At 53.4% G+C, this 16,549-nt stretch overlaps 1 pseudogene; it reads right to left on the bottom strand.

The window, feature by feature from the left end:
• Window positions 1–634: 634 nt before the first annotated feature.
• LOC125638283 (integrin alpha-D-like) overlaps window positions 635–16,549 on the bottom strand; it is a 33,804-nt pseudogene continuing 17,889 nt past the window's right edge.

The raw sequence follows: 16,549 nt of genomic DNA, 5'->3' as shown, positions 1-16,549 counted from the left end.
TGGGTGAGCATACACCATGGGCTGCTTAGATTAATTACGTCACGGCAGTGATGACATAGGCCTTATAGCACTGAAGTGCCTGAACTTCTTGTCTTTCCTGAGTGGCACAGACATTATGTCACACTGCTTAGTGGACACAGCATTCCGACAGCGGTCACGCCAGTGCCAAACACCGAGAGAATAGAACCCCTTTACTCCCATGTGAGAGTCCTGTTTACACATCTCTGGCATGCCAGGGTACAATCCAGGCTAATGAGCAGCTCTGTCACCCCCCGGCCCTGCAGCCTTGGGTGTCTTACAAAGTCTCGCCAAAATAATTCCCACCTGGGCCACTCACAAACAGCCTAAGAGCATGAAAGCCAGCCCTGAGTGTCAGTGTGTAACTGCAGCCTGTCAACCACACCTGGGTTACACTCTAGCTCTCACCAGCCTGGGTTATACAGCAGGGTGACCCCAACACACACCCAGTCTTAGATTTTCTCCCAGAAATCTATGTCCTGTACTGCCCAGCCCTCTCCTGGACACTACAAATTATATTAAATCCATTATTCCTGTAAGATTATTCCTGTGCACACAATTTACCACCTCAAAACAGAATTACCCAGATACTTCAATTCAAACACACTAGACTAGATAAAACAATAAAACAAGTTTATTAACTACAATGAGAGATTTTAAGTGAATCCAACTAATGAGGAATAAAAGTCAGAAATGGTTACAAAGAAAATAAAGATGAAACATTTACTAGTGCCTAACTTAAACTATATCCTCTTCAAGCAAAGTTTCTCACCACATGCTTTCAGCTGCCTTCCAGATCAAACTGTGTACATCAGACCCTCTTCCTCAGCATCTAGTGAATACTTCCTTTCTCTCTTCAGGTGTAGTGAATGCCATAGACAGGGAAGGAGGGGTTGTCCCTCCTTTTTATAGTTTCAGTCCCACTGTTGAAAAACATTTCCAGCTGCGGACTACGAGACACAGAGTTTATGTGGAAGGATGTTCACAGCTGGCTTTTCCTCACACCTTTGAGCTTCCTTTGTTTCCCTTCCTTCTTGATGACGGTTTACTGATTAAATGCAAATTCAGGCAGGCACATTCCTTTCTCGAGACCACACCTGGTTGCCAACTTCTGCATGAGCAAGGCTGTGGGGTTGGGAACACGGGTCAGTAACATAATACAGGGAAATCTTATAAAACTTTACATACAATGTTGAGACACATATCTTATCAGGACAATACTGATCAACAACTTGTGAGTTTTCAAATTATAACTCTCACAAGGCATACTTTGTACAAAGATTATTACAATAGTACGTAGGGTGTGAATACAGGAATGTATTTGGTCCCAGCCTCATTACTGCATGTGGCAGGGAGTTCCTCAGGCTAAACCTGCAGGACAGAGACATTTATTTTTTCCTTTTCAATCAGTTTTAAAAGTGATTTCATTTCCTTGTGTGGTGTGGAAGCTTGGACAGCACAGCCCCTTTCACTCCCACAAACACACACACACACTATTTAGAGACAGTTTGAAGTGACCTGAGACTTCAGACAAGACAGGTGAATGACTCTGAGAGCTTGGATTTATTGGAAGTAACCCAGTAGCACCTCAAGGCCCCGCTGAGATCAGGGACCCGTTGTGCCAAGCGTGGCTCAGACGCCGGCCAAGAACCGGCCACCATTGTGCCGAGCGTGGCTCAGATGCCAGCCGAGAGTGGGCCTCCTGCCCTAACCCACTAGATCCCACTCCCTTCCACAGCTCCTGGGATAGAATCCAGGAGTCCGGGCTCCCAGCCCTGCCAGGGACGCTCTGGGTGGGAGATTTCAAGTTCAGCAAGGGGCATCAGGATATGGATCCGGAGTGTCCCACATAATGCTGCCCCCTGGATGATTTTTAATTGGCCTGCCCGGTTTTTGTCCTGCCTTGCCTGTTGCCAGTGAAAAGATTTAATGTATTGGGGTTTGATGTCCCTCCGCCGGACGTGAGTATGGACAGCCACCCGTGCAGTGAATTTGTATCTACCATGCAAGACATGTGGCTGGGAGCGCAGCTGGCCCTACTTAGCCTGCCGAACCACGGCAGCTCCTCTCAGCGCCACGTAGTGAGCTTCACTCACAGCTCACCAACAGGGAGGGGTAGGTGCAGGGTGGGAGAGGCAGGGTCTCCTGGGAGGGGACGCTGGGGGGAAGGCTCCCTCCCGGGCTGTAGCTCCTGTGAGGCGCCGGGTATGGGGGCTCATGATGAGCAAGGCAAGGGCTCCCTGAGTTACGTGTCAGAAAGAACAGCTGTGGTCACAGCTGTGGGGAAAAGGGCCAGAGCCTCTCCCCTGTTCACCATTGAACATCTCTTCTATTCCCCAAAGGGAAGCGCCATTCATCCTTTATGCATTTGTTAGTTTCTCTCCAGGGCAGGAGAATGCCGCTCTGAGGATCTGTCATTCCCTAAGAGAACATAGGAAAACCTATGCAGAGGTTTGGGGGTTTTGGGGTCGTTTTTGTTGCCCGCTCACTCCGTGTTTTAGCTTGGGACAATGAGATTTTTAGTGGTAATTGTCAGCAATCATCAGTTTCACCGCGCACCCCCCAAAACCAAGGGAAAACATTTCTGTCAATCACAATCAAAACATGCAGCTAGACAAAGAAAGAAAACTGTTCCTGGAGAATTTTCTAATGTCCCACCTTATTGTCGAGAAAACTTGTGGCCGTGTGGGTGTCACTGGGGCTGCTTTCAGGATAATTACATTGTACAATTTGACATGTGATGTTGACAATTTGTGTTTTTAAAGGTTATAAATAGGCTTGGCAGAATTCTTTTTAAAAATAGTTTCCATGGACAGTACTGTTTATTTCTGATCAAAATTTTTTGATTTTTATTCATTTAAATTTTTAGTTGTGGAAAATTACTGGGGGCAGGGTGGGGGGAATCAAACCCAAATTCTGTAAAGCCAACAAATGTTGATTTTAAAAGGTCACATTTTATAACTTTTCAAACACAAATTATCAACATCTTGTGTCAAAATATACAAAGTAAATAGCCTTAACTCCGATATGTTCTCAAGAGGAAAATTTCGATTATTAGCAATGGAAATATTTTGCCCCCAGTTTGCCGGTGTGTGATGAATTCAACATTTACCAGTAAAAATCCAGTCCTTCCAAGCATTGTTATAAAGCTTTACCTTTCTGAATGTCAACCTCGACTGCTACTAAATAACAGTCTGACCGTCACATATGGCCTGACCCCAAACACACACGAATTCCCACAACCGTGATCATTTAAATTGATAAAAATGGGGGTGGGAAGCTTAAACCCCACAAGTTTCCACATCAAAATGTAAATCAATAGAGTTCTAAAAAAATGCCTGTGAACGTATCCTCAGTGTGCGCCACTAAAATGATAAAAAGGTTTATAGAATTCTGCCCAGCCTAATTTGAATAACAATTAGCTCGAGTTGGCACTCGGACCTCTTTTGTTGGTTGGGGATGGGCAGTGGCCGGTCTTTCTGCGTCTTGGAGGTGGCAAACATAAGGGGGCAGGGGTGGATCTGGAGTAACCCAGAGGGAGGCAAAGCCGGGGGGGGGGTGCCAACATTGGCAACTCGTGCCTGTGGGGGAGGGGGACAAGGAGGGGGGCAGAGTGAGGGTGCCCAGCTTCAGCAATTAAAATTTGGGGGTTCTGTGACCCATCTAGGGGAGCGCATGGGGGGGGTATTGTTTTGGGGCATCGGAAGCAGGGGGGTTGCCAGCGGTTGCAATCTGGGTCAGGCGAGGCCCCTCGCCCTCCACAGCGTCCTCCATCATCTGCTTGTACTGGCGCTTGAAGAAGCCGAACTGGAAGGAGACAGCCGGGGGAAATGGTGAGAGCCAGACACACACAGGCCCATGGTCGAGGAGGAGGAGGGACAGGCTGTGGGAACCTCTGAAGGAAAGGCCGTTGCCCCTTCTCCACCAGCTGGGAGAACCACAGGCCCCACCCCCAGGGTGATGGGCTGTGGGGGAAGGGGTCCAAGCCCTGCACCCTCACCTTCTAGAGGGCTGCAGTGATGAGAGCCAGCAGGATCAGGCCCCCACGATGATGGGCAGGTTGTTATAGACCTCGGAGCGCTCCACCAACGTCTGCACCTGGGGGAGAGGAGGTGTGAGATGGGGACCCAGGAGTCCTGGCACCATCAATCACCCCTGCTCTAAATCCCCAGACCTCACTTCCTCCCAGAGCAGGGACAGGACCCAGGAGTCCTGGCTCCCAGCTCTAACCACTAGCCAATGCTCTCTCTAACCCGGGCGCAGTCACTCTGGTACCTGGCGCTGGACGAATCCCTCCTTCTGGGTGTATTTCTTCTCCTCGTATTCAATCCGGGCCTCGCTCACCAGACTCACTTTCTGCTGCTGAGTCTGGAACGGAGAAATTCACCGTCTCTGACCAGAAATGACACAAACCAGCCCAGAGCATTGTCCCAGGGGGACCCAGAGCAATTTACAGGCTGTTCACATCGGAGCAATCACTTGCCCGGCACTGAGATGCAGCCAGCTCTGGGGAGGGGCTCAGGGGCTGTTCACATGGGGGGGATCCCTCGCCTGTTGATGAGAGGCAGAGGAAGCTCTCATACCTGGGAGACCCACTGGAAGCTGACGTTCCCTTTGATCACAAACTCCAGCGGTTGCCGCATTTCCAGGGAGGCGATTCTGCACCGGATCTTCTTACAGGTGGCCACGGAGCAGTCCTGGGGGCAGAAGGATATCGCCGGGTAGGGCAGGGGGTGTGCAGGGGCTCAGCATAGCCATGCGGGTCTGGGTCTATCTATAGCACTTGCTGTCTGAGCTAGTGCAGAGGGAGAAGAGTGGCTGGGATCCGCACCGGTCCATACTCACCAGCAGGGGGCGCTCGCTCATCTGCTTCACAAAGTCCTTCGAACCCGGCATTTCAGCCTCACTGGTGCACTGAGCCAGCTCGGGCTGGGGAGGGAGAGAGACACGGTGTTAATGGGGGTGGGAATGGGACATGGGGCCTTTCCCCTCTAGGGGGCACCAGCACCAATCTGGCACCAGCACACAGGACTGGCTGGCTCAGGGGCTGGGGAAGGACCTGGGGAAGGTCGTTCTCCCCCAGGCAGCCTGTCCCAGCAGGGGGCGCTGTAGGGCTGAGCAGGTGTCACTGGGCCCATCTCACACACACAAGGGCAGGGAGAGGCAGGTACCTTGGAGGGGACGACCTCAGAGGCGTCCCACACCCGGACCCCGCTCAGCTCCACGGGGAACTGGAACGTGACCGAGATGGGGACGCTTCGCTGCCGCAGGTTCTTGACCTGAAAGAAACAGACTCGCTACAGGGCACTGCAGGAAGAGAACCCAGGAGCTCTGATCCCCAGCCCCCGCTCTGACCCTCAGACCCCACTCCCCTGCCAGAGCTGGGGGTAGAACCTAGGAGTCCTGGCTCCCTGCCCACCCCCACCTTCATCTCTCTGTGCTCTAAGCCACTAAATCTGACTCAGGCAGTTCCACTCCCTCCCTCTTACCCCATCTCCCCCCTCGCACTCTGTGCCACTGGCCTCACCTCGTACCCATGTGTCACTGGCACACTTGTCCCTGCGTCCTCGACAGAGAAGTTGACGTACTTGGTCGACTCCTCGAGGCTGGGGGAGGAAAAGGACGGAAGGAAGGAGAGAGACGGGAGTGTGCTGGATGGGGCTGGAGAGTGGCGGTGGGGTGTCATGTCCAGAAGGGGGCGCTGTGCTACAGGGAAGGACTCAGTAGGGGGCGCTCTCCCCTTGCAGTCAGCGCTGGCATCTATGACCCCGTGCAGCGCTAGGGACACTGTGCTTCAGGGACGAGCTCAACAGGGGGCGCTGTGCTGCAGGGAACAGGGGGCCCAGCAGGGGGCGCTCTCCCCTCTGTCTCCGCACGGACCTACCTGGTGAGGATGACGAAGATGCCGTACTTGACCGGCAGCTCTGCCCGGTGAATCATGCGCTCGGTGATGGGGCCACCATTGTCACTGTGGGGAGGGGAGGGCAAAGGGGAGAGATGTGAGGAGATGGAGCCAGTTAACTGTGCAGGGAGGCTGCACCACAGGCCTCTGCATCGTCCTGCTCCATGCACGGCCCATTCCCACTGCCCCCCCACCGCACCCCTGGCCCTGCACGGCCCCCTCACCTGCTGGCAGTGGCCGTGATCTGCAGCCTGTCCCCCAGGTCGGCCTCAGAGGAGACAGCGAAAGTGGTGACAAAGATGGCCTGGAAAATACACCGGGGTGGGGGGGTGAGAGAGCCAGTGGACTCAGGGCCTGGGGAACTGCCAGAGACTGCGGGGGCGGGGCAGGCACGGAGGACGGTGGGGGGCTTTTGTATGAACTTAGAACAAATGGTCCCAGAGCGGCAAATGGTGTTAACATGACCCTGTCCCTGTCCAACATTAAACAACGTTAACCTGGTTTGGGGTCCAGAGATCTCAGCCGGCTCCATGCCATGGCAACACCCCATTCACCGTCATTTTAAGGACCCCAAATGAGGAAGGCAACAGCCCCGCCCTTTGTTTTTTTCTCCACCAGTGAAGCCTGATTTCCAGCCCCCCAAGTCTGGCCCTTGGCTTCCAGCCCCGGCAGGGCCGGACCCCAGCCCTGGAGTGATTTCAGGGCTCTATTTGCACTGATTCTCCGGGCTCCCCCGGGCACTTTCCCCAGCACATCGCTTGTCACGGGCTGGGCTGACTCCTGGGAACTGCCGCTCTCTGCTCCCAGCTGGGCTCACCCCTGGGGAGTCCACAGGCCAGGGCCCGTCCCTACCTCGGCCCCGCTCCAGAAGATGGGGAGGTTGATGTGGCAGGTGCTGTTCCTTTGAGATTGTTCCTCTGAGCCCTCCGCCAAGCTGCACTTAATGGCCAGGGGCCTCCTGTTAGACTGAGCACAGGGGACCAGCCAGTGAGACAGAGGGCCACAGACCCCTGCTGAGTCCCCCATCTCCTCCCTGGAGCACAGAACCCCGTGCTAAGCCCCCTACCCGCTCCCTGCGGCACAGCGCCCCCTGCTGATGCCCTGACCACTCCCTGCAGCACAGTGCCCGCTGCTGAGCCCCTTGCCCTCTCCTTGCATCACGACACCACCTGCCAAGCCCTCACCCACTCCCTGCAGCACGACACTCCAGACTGAGTTCCCAGCCCACTCCCTCCTGCACGGTGCCCCCTGCGGAGTCCCCCACCTGCTCCCTGCAGAGCAGCATCCCCTGCCAAGTCCCCTGCCCACTCTCTGCAGCACGGCTCCCCACTGCAGAGCCTGCCCCTCATGCCTGGTGTGTTGGGGTACCTGGAGCAGCAGGACCCGGCGGTAGGACAGTGCGGCCGGGTAGAAGAACCGCACCGTGGTGCTGTAGGAATTCTCCCCGCGGTTCTCAATGGAGACGGTGATGTTGAGTTCAGGGCTAATGCCCACCACCAGGGTGCTCAAGCTAAGGGGGAGACAAAGGGGTGAGCTTCCTCAGGGCAGTGCCCTGGCTGCTCTGTGAACTTCCTCTAGCAGTGCCCAGCCAGGGACCCCAGTGCTGCAATCTTCGCCACAGCAGTGCCCCCTACCCAGGATCCATCCGCACTGGAAATCCAAACTGTGATCAAGCTGGACAAGTCCCCCCATGGCGGGTGTTTTTGTGGAGAGGATTTGGTGACTTACCCAGAGAAATTGAAAGAGACTCCTAACTGGTCATCGCAGCGGCCATCCATGTCACAGTCCTTCTGAAATGGGAGCTGGGGGGAGGCCAGGAGGGCAGGGGTCAATGGGGAGAGGGCTGCAGCACCATCTGCCAGAGTGACACTGCAGGGACCCAGGGGCCCTCCAGTTACCCCAGCACCTCCCAGTCCCCTACACAGGGGACAGCTGAACCCATCATCTGCCCTGCCCTTGCTACCCACCCACTCACCCAAACCCCTCCTCCCCCTTCCCCTCCCGGCTCTGGCCAGAAAAAGTATCACAGTTCTAGGGGTGCCAGGACAGGGGGCCTGCCTGGCTCGCGGAGGGATGGGGAACAGAGCGTGGGGCCTTTCCCCTCTAAGGGGCTCTGGCCAAAATAAGTTTTGAAAAATTTTCAGCAAAAATCATGTTTTTAGCAAAAAATATTTTGGTTTTTGGACAGAAATTTTGGGAACTTTGAGGAGAAGTTGGAATGTTCCCACCCAGCGGAGACAGGTCCGTAGCCAAGGCAAACTCGGCCTCCGTCTCTGTCGCCCCCCAGTGCCTACACTCTGGAAGGGGTTTAGGAAGCTGCTGCTGGCTCTGAACTTTGCAGTCTCTCGCTTTGGAATGCCAACGTCACTGGTTCGATCCCTGCAGCAGACCCACCGCGGGGCCTGGCTCTGGCACCTTACCAAGCCTGCAGACACCAGTGCAGAGTCCTCGCTCAGGATGGGTCTGAGGCAGCTGGCAGCAGCGATGGGATCCCCCTTCAGGGTGTAGTTGAGACGCAGGGTGATGGGGGTCAGGGTGTCCTCTGGGCAGAGCTGGGGAGACAGAGAGACATGTCGGGCCCCTGAAGGGTAATGGGGGGCTGGGCACTGGGTGGGACCTGGAGAGAGTTTGTTCTCTGGGTGATTTGGATGCGAGGGGCAGAGTTGGAGGGGCAGACACAGTGGGAGGGAAAGAAATTATGACTCTCCCACACTCACAGGAAACATTATCCGGTACGTCTCACATCTCGTCTCGATGCCGAGCCGCAGCTCCCTGCTCAGGACAGGGCAGGTGAAGTCGAAGGTGACTCGGATATTAGTCCGCCCGGGGTCCAGGGCCAGGCTGTACTGGATGGTGCTGGAGATCCTGTCACCTAAGGGGGAGGGGAAATGAGGGACAGAGAGAGACAGAGTGGGAACCTAAAGGGGAAATGGGACACGGGGCCTTTCCCCTCTACGGGGCACTAGCTCCAGTCCAGCTCCAGGGCAGGGAACTGGCTGGCTCAGAGTGCAAGGGAACAGGGGGTGGGGGGGTATGGCCTGACCTAGGCTGTCCATGGTGCTCTTAGTGATGGTGAAGCAGACCTCTGCCCTGCTGGCCTCTGTGTTGAGCTGCTCCTGCCCCTGGCAGTCGAAGGCCGAGGTTGGGATCGTGGGGGGCTGGAAGCTGATGGAGACCCTGACTCTGAGCACCGGCCGGGACCTGCCATGGGGGGAACAGAACCATCACCCATCTGCTCTCTGCAATGGGGCCAGGACCCCTCCCTCTCCTGAGCCTCCCACCCAGCCTGGAGGTGCTCACAGCACCCCATGGAGACAAGTTATGGATATAGAGCTCTACTAGAGGAGATGCCGGGGGGCAGAGAAGGGAGCAGCCAAGCAGGGGCAGCAGGTTTGTATAATTTTTGGTGGTGCCCAGAACAGGTCCAAGTCCTGTCCTCCCCCACCCCCACCCCGCCACACACACATACCTGCCTAAGGCTCTGGAAGGGAGTTTGGGTGCTGGGTGTGGGCTCTGGGCTGGGGCAGAGCGTATGGGTTCAGGAGGGGGTGCCAGTTCTGGGAGGGAGTTTGGGAGTAGGAGGGGGTTTGGGGTGCCACACAGCCCCCCACCACCACACTCCCCGGACACGTGATGTCCGGCACCCTCACGCACAAATCCACAGTGCCCTGAACACCACCACCCCTGCACCAGCACTCCCCTGCCCTCAGCCCCACCTCAGCCACCTCAGCCAAGAGGAGCAAGGGCGGGAGAGGAACTGGGGAGGCGTGTGGGGGCAGCGATGGAACTCGGACCCAAACTTTGGTGGAGCCGGGCCCCCAGGCCCGGAATATTCCTGGAGCTCGAGCACCACGGGCTCATGCAACTCGCTGGCCCTGCAGCAAAGCGATCATTGTGCCTTTCTCCAGTACAGACAGACACACACACACACAATGTATTGCTACTGTGTGCATCCTTGTCTACACTACAGATAATTGAGCTTAATGAAGCGTGGCAGATTACTGGTTCTCATTCTCAAAATGTTGCTTCAAAGCCTCCCTGCTTCGATATAGCCCTCATTGTGCCCCTCCAGTAGCCATGGTATCTGGCTGCTCAAAATCAGCCGCCGGGTGATCTGGCTCAGCACTCCACCCCAGGCAAGCTTTTCATCCTTAGCCCCACAGGCAGCTCTGACCATTGGAATGTTTTCCTCACTAAGATCTAACCTTCCCTATAGGCATCGCCAGCCTGCTTTTAATGTGTCAAAGGCACATTCCACAGTCACTCTGCATCTACTCAGCCTGCTGTTGAAGAGCTCCTTGCTGCGGTCCAGGCTTCCCATTTAAGGCTCCATGAGCCATGGGAGTAAGGGATATGCTGGGTCTAGCAGGATCATGATGGGCATTTTAACATCCCCCACTGGAATCTTTTGGTCTGGAAAGAAAGTCCCTGCTTGCAGCTTTCTGTGCAGTCCGGTGCTCCTGAAGATGCGCACGTCATGCACCTTCCCAGACCACCCCACATTGATGTCAGCAAAACACCCACAGTGATCTACAGGTGCCTGAAATAACATGGAGAAGTGCCCCTTTCTGTTGATATACTCCTTCACAAGATGGTCCATGGCCAAAATTGGAATATGCGTTCCATCTATTACCCTGCCGCAGTTAGGGAATCCCATTTCTACAAAGCCATTCACTATTTCACGTACATTGCCAAGAGTCGTGGTCCTTCATAGCAAGATTCAATTAATGGCCGTGCATACTTGCATTAACACAGCCCCTGCAATCGACTTCACAACTTCAAACTGATTCACAACCAACTGGTAGCAGTCCAGGGTCACCAGCTTCCACACTGCAATTGCCATGCACTTCTCCACCAAGAGGGCAGCTCTCACTTTGGTGTCCTTGCACTGCAGGGCTGGGGTGAGCTCCGTACACAGTCCCAGGAAGGTGGTTTTCTGCCTCCGAAAGTTCTGCACCCACTGCTCGTCATCTCAGAGCTGCATAACAGTGTGATCCCACCAATCAGTGCTTGTTTCCCAAGCTCAAAAGCGACAGTCCACTGTGTTCAGCTGCTCCATGAATGCCAAAAGTAATCTGTGTTGTTTCTTTCCATGGAACACAACATGTCAGGCATCTCTAGTTCCTGTTCAGATTGGGAGCTCATGATATACTGCATGACCATCCACGATTTGTTCGCAATAGTTATCACAACAGTACAGATCAGTGCAGGATCCATCTTTTCAGATGGAGATGGCAGGCTCACAGTAAACAAGAACCATTGAAAAATGCCACAGAATGCAGTCAAAAGCCCATAGACTGCTGTGACAGAAAGAACTGCATCATGGGACATTGATTCCATACCCATGATGCACTGCGATCCACTCCACCATCACACAACACCCAGCTGTGGAATGTGGCGAGTCGCACACTGAGATAGGTACCCGCAGTGCACTGCTCTCACTCTCAGTGTGACTGTACCAAGTGTGGATGCGCTCTGCTGACACGAGGACCGCAGTGTGGACATGGAATAGGGATGAAATTGTTACACTTTCAGATCGTTGGAATAATTTATATCAAAAATATGCTTTAGTGTAGACAAGGCCTGAGATTGTCGTTTGGAGCAGTGCAACATTATTTACCTCAGCAGCAGGACCTGCCCTTGTGCCCCCACCGCGATGTCCGGCAGTCCATCCCCCGTCAGATCTGTCCCACCACTGACGGCCTGGCCAAAGTAGTGCAGCCTGCTGGGAAACCGTGACCCCTCGATGCGCTGTAGGGCAGAGAGAGCAATAAGGGATGCAGAAGGGGTGAGTACACAGTATAATGGGCACTAAGGGGCTGTGGGCCCCATGGTGTCCCTTCAGGGCTGTGTACTGACCCGTCCCCGCAGGAGCTGGGCTCACCTGTCTGTACTGGGGACTGAGGCCTCCCTTTTCCCCATGGAAGATGTACAAGGCCCCACGATTGTCATTCTCCATGGGAGCCCCAATGGCCACATCTGTGTGTCCGTCCCCGCTGATGTCCCCGATTTCAGACATGCTGGCCCCGAAGCGCCCAGACACTTCCCCCGTCTGCCCATGTAGTGTCTTGTTGCAGAACATCGTCGTCCCCTGCAGGCCCAATCCAAAAAGACACATGGAGAAAGGATCAGCACTTGCTGTCATCAGAGAGTGATCCCTAGCAAGCTCCTTTTCCTCTCTCTGCAGCACAGTGTGCCCTACCCCCAACTCTGGGGCACTGGGGCCAGAACTGACTGGGAGGGAAGAGCGCCCCCTACTGAGCCTCTACCCCGCTTCCTGGAGCGCCATGCCCACCACTGCAATACTAATTGTCACAGCATCACGGCAGTCCAGGCAAACAAGAACCCCAGGCCACCCATCTTCCCCAGTGCTGCGCTCCTCTTTCTTACCAGCAAGTCGATCGGGCAGATATAGACCCGTCCTCCATTCAGGGGTGTATGGTACATGGGGGCTCCAATGAGAACTAGGTCCGTGTTCCCATCTCTGTTGAGGTCCACAGTGCACAGTGTACACCCGAAATATGAGCCAATCTGGAGAGGCAGATAAGCCACCCCCTCAATTTAGTCAACTCCTGCTTCTTCTCCCACTGAGACCCTTCCCACCCTCTGGGGATAAGGATTCAGTCCCAATGTCCATTCCATCTTTAGCCTCACCCTCCCAAAGTGCAGCTGGTGGGGCTATCTCTGTAAGTGTTCTTGAACAGACAGGCAGCTAGATCTTGAAGGGATGGGGATGCTGAATGCTAACTGTGGTGCAATTCTTTTTAGAGGCTGGGCTATCACAAGTCAAGTTCATCACTGACTGAGCCACTGTTGTAAGTTTTGTTTAGGTGGCACGAATAGGCAATTGGATTTTAGAGAAATTCACTTTGTTAGTGTAGTGTGATCTTTTTCAGACACTGTTAATATCACTAGTAATGTTATTTCCTTGCCTGAGTCTCTCTAGTCTAGATCCACAAAGGTACGTATGTGCTTAACCCCCCAGACTTAACTGCCTCTGTGAGCTGCAAAACCTCTGCCTGGCTACTGCTGACCCCTGTAGGTGCCTAAACTGACTTGGTGCCTATGTTTTTGCAGCAGAAGCTCCTTTGTTGCTGTCTCAATGGCAGGGCTTGTGCCTTACTGTCTTACTCTAAACATGCAGTTGCACGGTGCCCATTTCCCCCTCCCCCCGCCATCCCAGCATGGTCCACAAACTCGGGGAAGACAGGCTCTCCTCCATCTAACTCCTCCTCTGGTAGGTGTCATCAGAGGAGAAGGAATTGAATAGGACCCTGCTATTTCTCAGTTCAGTTCTCAGTTCAGTGCTCTAACCCCTAAGCTATGGGATAGTCTGATGTGGACTCCCTCAGTCTCCCCTGTTAATTGAGTAATTAAGTATCAGTTGGGCCACAGAACATATGCAAATCACAACCACCCTACAGCCTGAGAGAGGAAGCTACATGGGTAAATCCTTCTTCTTAATCAGGCAAAGCAGGGATTTGAACCATGGGTCACCCGTGTCCTAGGTGAGGACTCTAACCCCCAGGCTATAAGGGAAACCTCTCTTTGTCTCCTCCAGCTGGTTTGTGAATATCTTGGCAGCTCTGAGCATGCCTATTGGATGAGACCCAACATGTGGGGTAGGTGAAGAGGGCCCGTGTCTCTCTCTCCCCTCCTCCCATTCATCGATCACGGGCAGAGGCAGGTGCCTCCATGCAGCATCACAACGCCTAAGTCCCTTGGTGGGTCTGGGCCACCTTATGAGTTCCGTCTAAACTGTAAGTGAAGGTAACAGAAGTGGATTATTGGAGAGATGCTGAATGTCAGCTGTGGTGCAGTTCTCTAAACCAGTCAAGTTTATCCCTTCCTGAGGCTCTCTGACCGAATCGTTCCTGAAGGTGAAGCCAAACACAAATACTGCATGATGCCAAAAGCTTACAGGCTTCCCCAGCGCTCTCTTTCTTTCACACCCACAATCCACATTACCTGTAACACTCCCCATACCTGCTCTCCCGACAGCTCTGATCTGGGTGTCCATTCCCCACCCTTGGTATCTTGGCTAACAGGATGACTTTGCCGGTGCGTTGGCAGTGAGGGATTCCGACCATGTAGGTGCTGGCTGTGATGACCTGAGATGAATAACCTCAAAGGAAAAGAGAGACATGAGGAGGTGACATGGGAAACAGCCATTCAACAGTGTGATTGGTTGGACCACCCTGTCTGGGATGCCACTTGATGTATTGGGTTTTCACTGAGCCTCTCCTGCTCCACCAGCCTGGATTCCCTCTCCCTGTTATGCTGAATTAGGCTCTCCGGTCTCGTGCAGCACACACACACAGAAAGGGCCACACCCAGCTGCAGACTCAGAAAGAAGTCAGCTTTATGTGAGAGGACTCACCTGGAACTCACGTACACATCCTTTTGGGCAATAAACTCGAAACAATACTGTCTTACACTGTACAGAGAGATCTGCACAGTGCAAGCTCCTAAAAATTCACCCTCTCCCTCAATGTGGAGAGAGATGTGCACAGCTTCTTTCACCCCCCCCCACCCCCCTGGTATGAATTGCACAAACTGGGTTATACTATAAACAAGAAATAACTTTATTAACTACAAAAGGTTAATTGTAAGTGATTATAAGGGAAAGCAAGCAGAACAAAGCAGATTACCTTAATAAATAAATAAAACCTGCAAACTGATCATAACACACTGGATAGGTAGGATACAGATAAGGAGATTCTCATCCTAAGTGATAAACAGGCAGCACATTCTTAAGGCACAAGTTGCCTTGGCTTTCCCGGGTTTTCATACTCAGGCTAAAAATTCCTCTACCCTGGGACCATCACTTCCCACAGTTCAATCCTTGCCCCTCAGATATTTCCAGGTGTATTGTTGTAGGGAGAGTGATGTCCCCCATGATATCATTGTCCACTTTTTATATCTTCTTCCCACTCGCTGGAAAGCTCTTTTTCTGTGACCTGGGACAAACAGTTCCCATTGTGTAGTGCTATCTCTGAGAGGTTTGTATTGTACCCAGTTCCTGGGGTAATCCATGTGCTTATGTGCATTTCCTCAGTAAGCCATTAACACTCTTTGGCCTTCTTACTGTTGTACCTGAAAGGCTGCTTGTGGGTGTTGTGAACCTCGCCATACGTTTCAGTAGCACATATGTAGCCAAACTTCATAACTTCACACAGAACGATAACACATATAATCCAATGAGATTAATCTTTAGCAGACCAAGACTTTTAGAATAATCCCTCACAAGACATACTTTGTACAAAAAATATCCTAATTACATGACAGTGGTGAATATTGGGGTGTCAGGGTGTCATAAACAGTGCTACACAGAGATCCCTTTCCCAGAATGAAGAGGCAGCCACCTCTGGGGTGAGGAGCAGGGACTGTTTAAATAGGTAAGAGGAAATCTTTGGGTTTGTTCTTACCAAGGGAAGCATCATTCATGTCCCCAGAGGTTCTGGGTATGTTGATGAAACTCAGCTTCCCACTGCTCCCGTATAGGTATATCCCATCACACTACTCATAGGCTCTCACCACTCCCAGCTCTGGATTCCCAGCAGCTCCCCGTGCCACAGAATCATAGAAGATTAGGGTTGGAAGAGACCTCAGGAGGTCATCTAGTCCAACCCCCTGCTCAAAAAGCAGGACCAATACCCAACTAAATCATCCCAGCCAGGGATTTGTCAAGCTGGGCCTTACAAACCTCTAAGCATGGAGATTACACCACTTCCCTAGGTAACCCATTCCAGTGCTTCACCTCCCTCCTAGTGAAAGAGTGTTTCCTAATATCCAACCTAGACCTCCCGCACTGCAACTTGAGATCATTGGTCCTTGTTCTGTCATCTGCCACCACTGAGAACAGCCGAGCTCCATCCTCTTTGGAACCCCCCTTCAGGTAGTTGAAGGCCGCTATCAAATCCCCCCTCACTCTTCTCTTCTGCAGACTAAATAACCCCAGTCCCCTCAGCCTCTCCTCATAAGTCATGTGCCCCTAACCATTTTTGTTGACCTCCGCTGTACTCTTTCCAATTTGCCCACGTCCTTTCTGTAGTGGGGGGCCCAAAATTGGATGCAATACTCCAGATGTGGCCTCACCAGTGCCAAATAGAGGGGAATAATTAGTTCCCTCGATCTGCTGCCAATGCTCCTACTAATGCAGCCCAATATGCCGGCCATCTCGACCTTGAAAACCCATTCTAAAGCCCCAGGGCCCCTGTGGCCCCTGCCCCAGCTCTGTTACCTTTGCAGGTGAAGATCTTCTCCTGCAGCTGGCTCTGGATGCTCTGGAGGGTGTCGAAATTGTCCACCCGGAAGACATGCTCGTTGGTGGGCTCAGAGGCGATCTCCTGGAGCTCCTGTTGGGCAGTATCACTGGAGAAGGCCTCGCCGACCTTCACGGAGTAGAGGGAGGTACAGGGGAGACCAGGGCATTGGCATCAGTCACAGCTGGGAGCCCTGGACCAACACCCACCCGCCCCGAGCTCTGCTGGGCCTTCTAGAGGCACGGCTCAGCCAGCGCCATGTGCTTCTCCGGTGAGTGGGGGGCTGCTGGAGCCTGGAGTTATAGACCCTGCCTCATTTCAGCACTGAGTTGTGTCGGTTGTCCCAGCAGCAGGGCACAGGGGT

The sequence above is a fragment of the Caretta caretta genome, chromosome 6 (genome assembly GCF_965140235.1).
Source record: "Caretta caretta isolate rCarCar2 chromosome 6, rCarCar1.hap1, whole genome shotgun sequence".
NCBI lineage: Eukaryota > Metazoa > Chordata > Testudines > Cheloniidae > Caretta > Caretta caretta.
The sequence above is the reverse complement of the archived record's forward strand: the minus strand, read 5'-3'. Positions and strand labels throughout refer to the sequence as shown.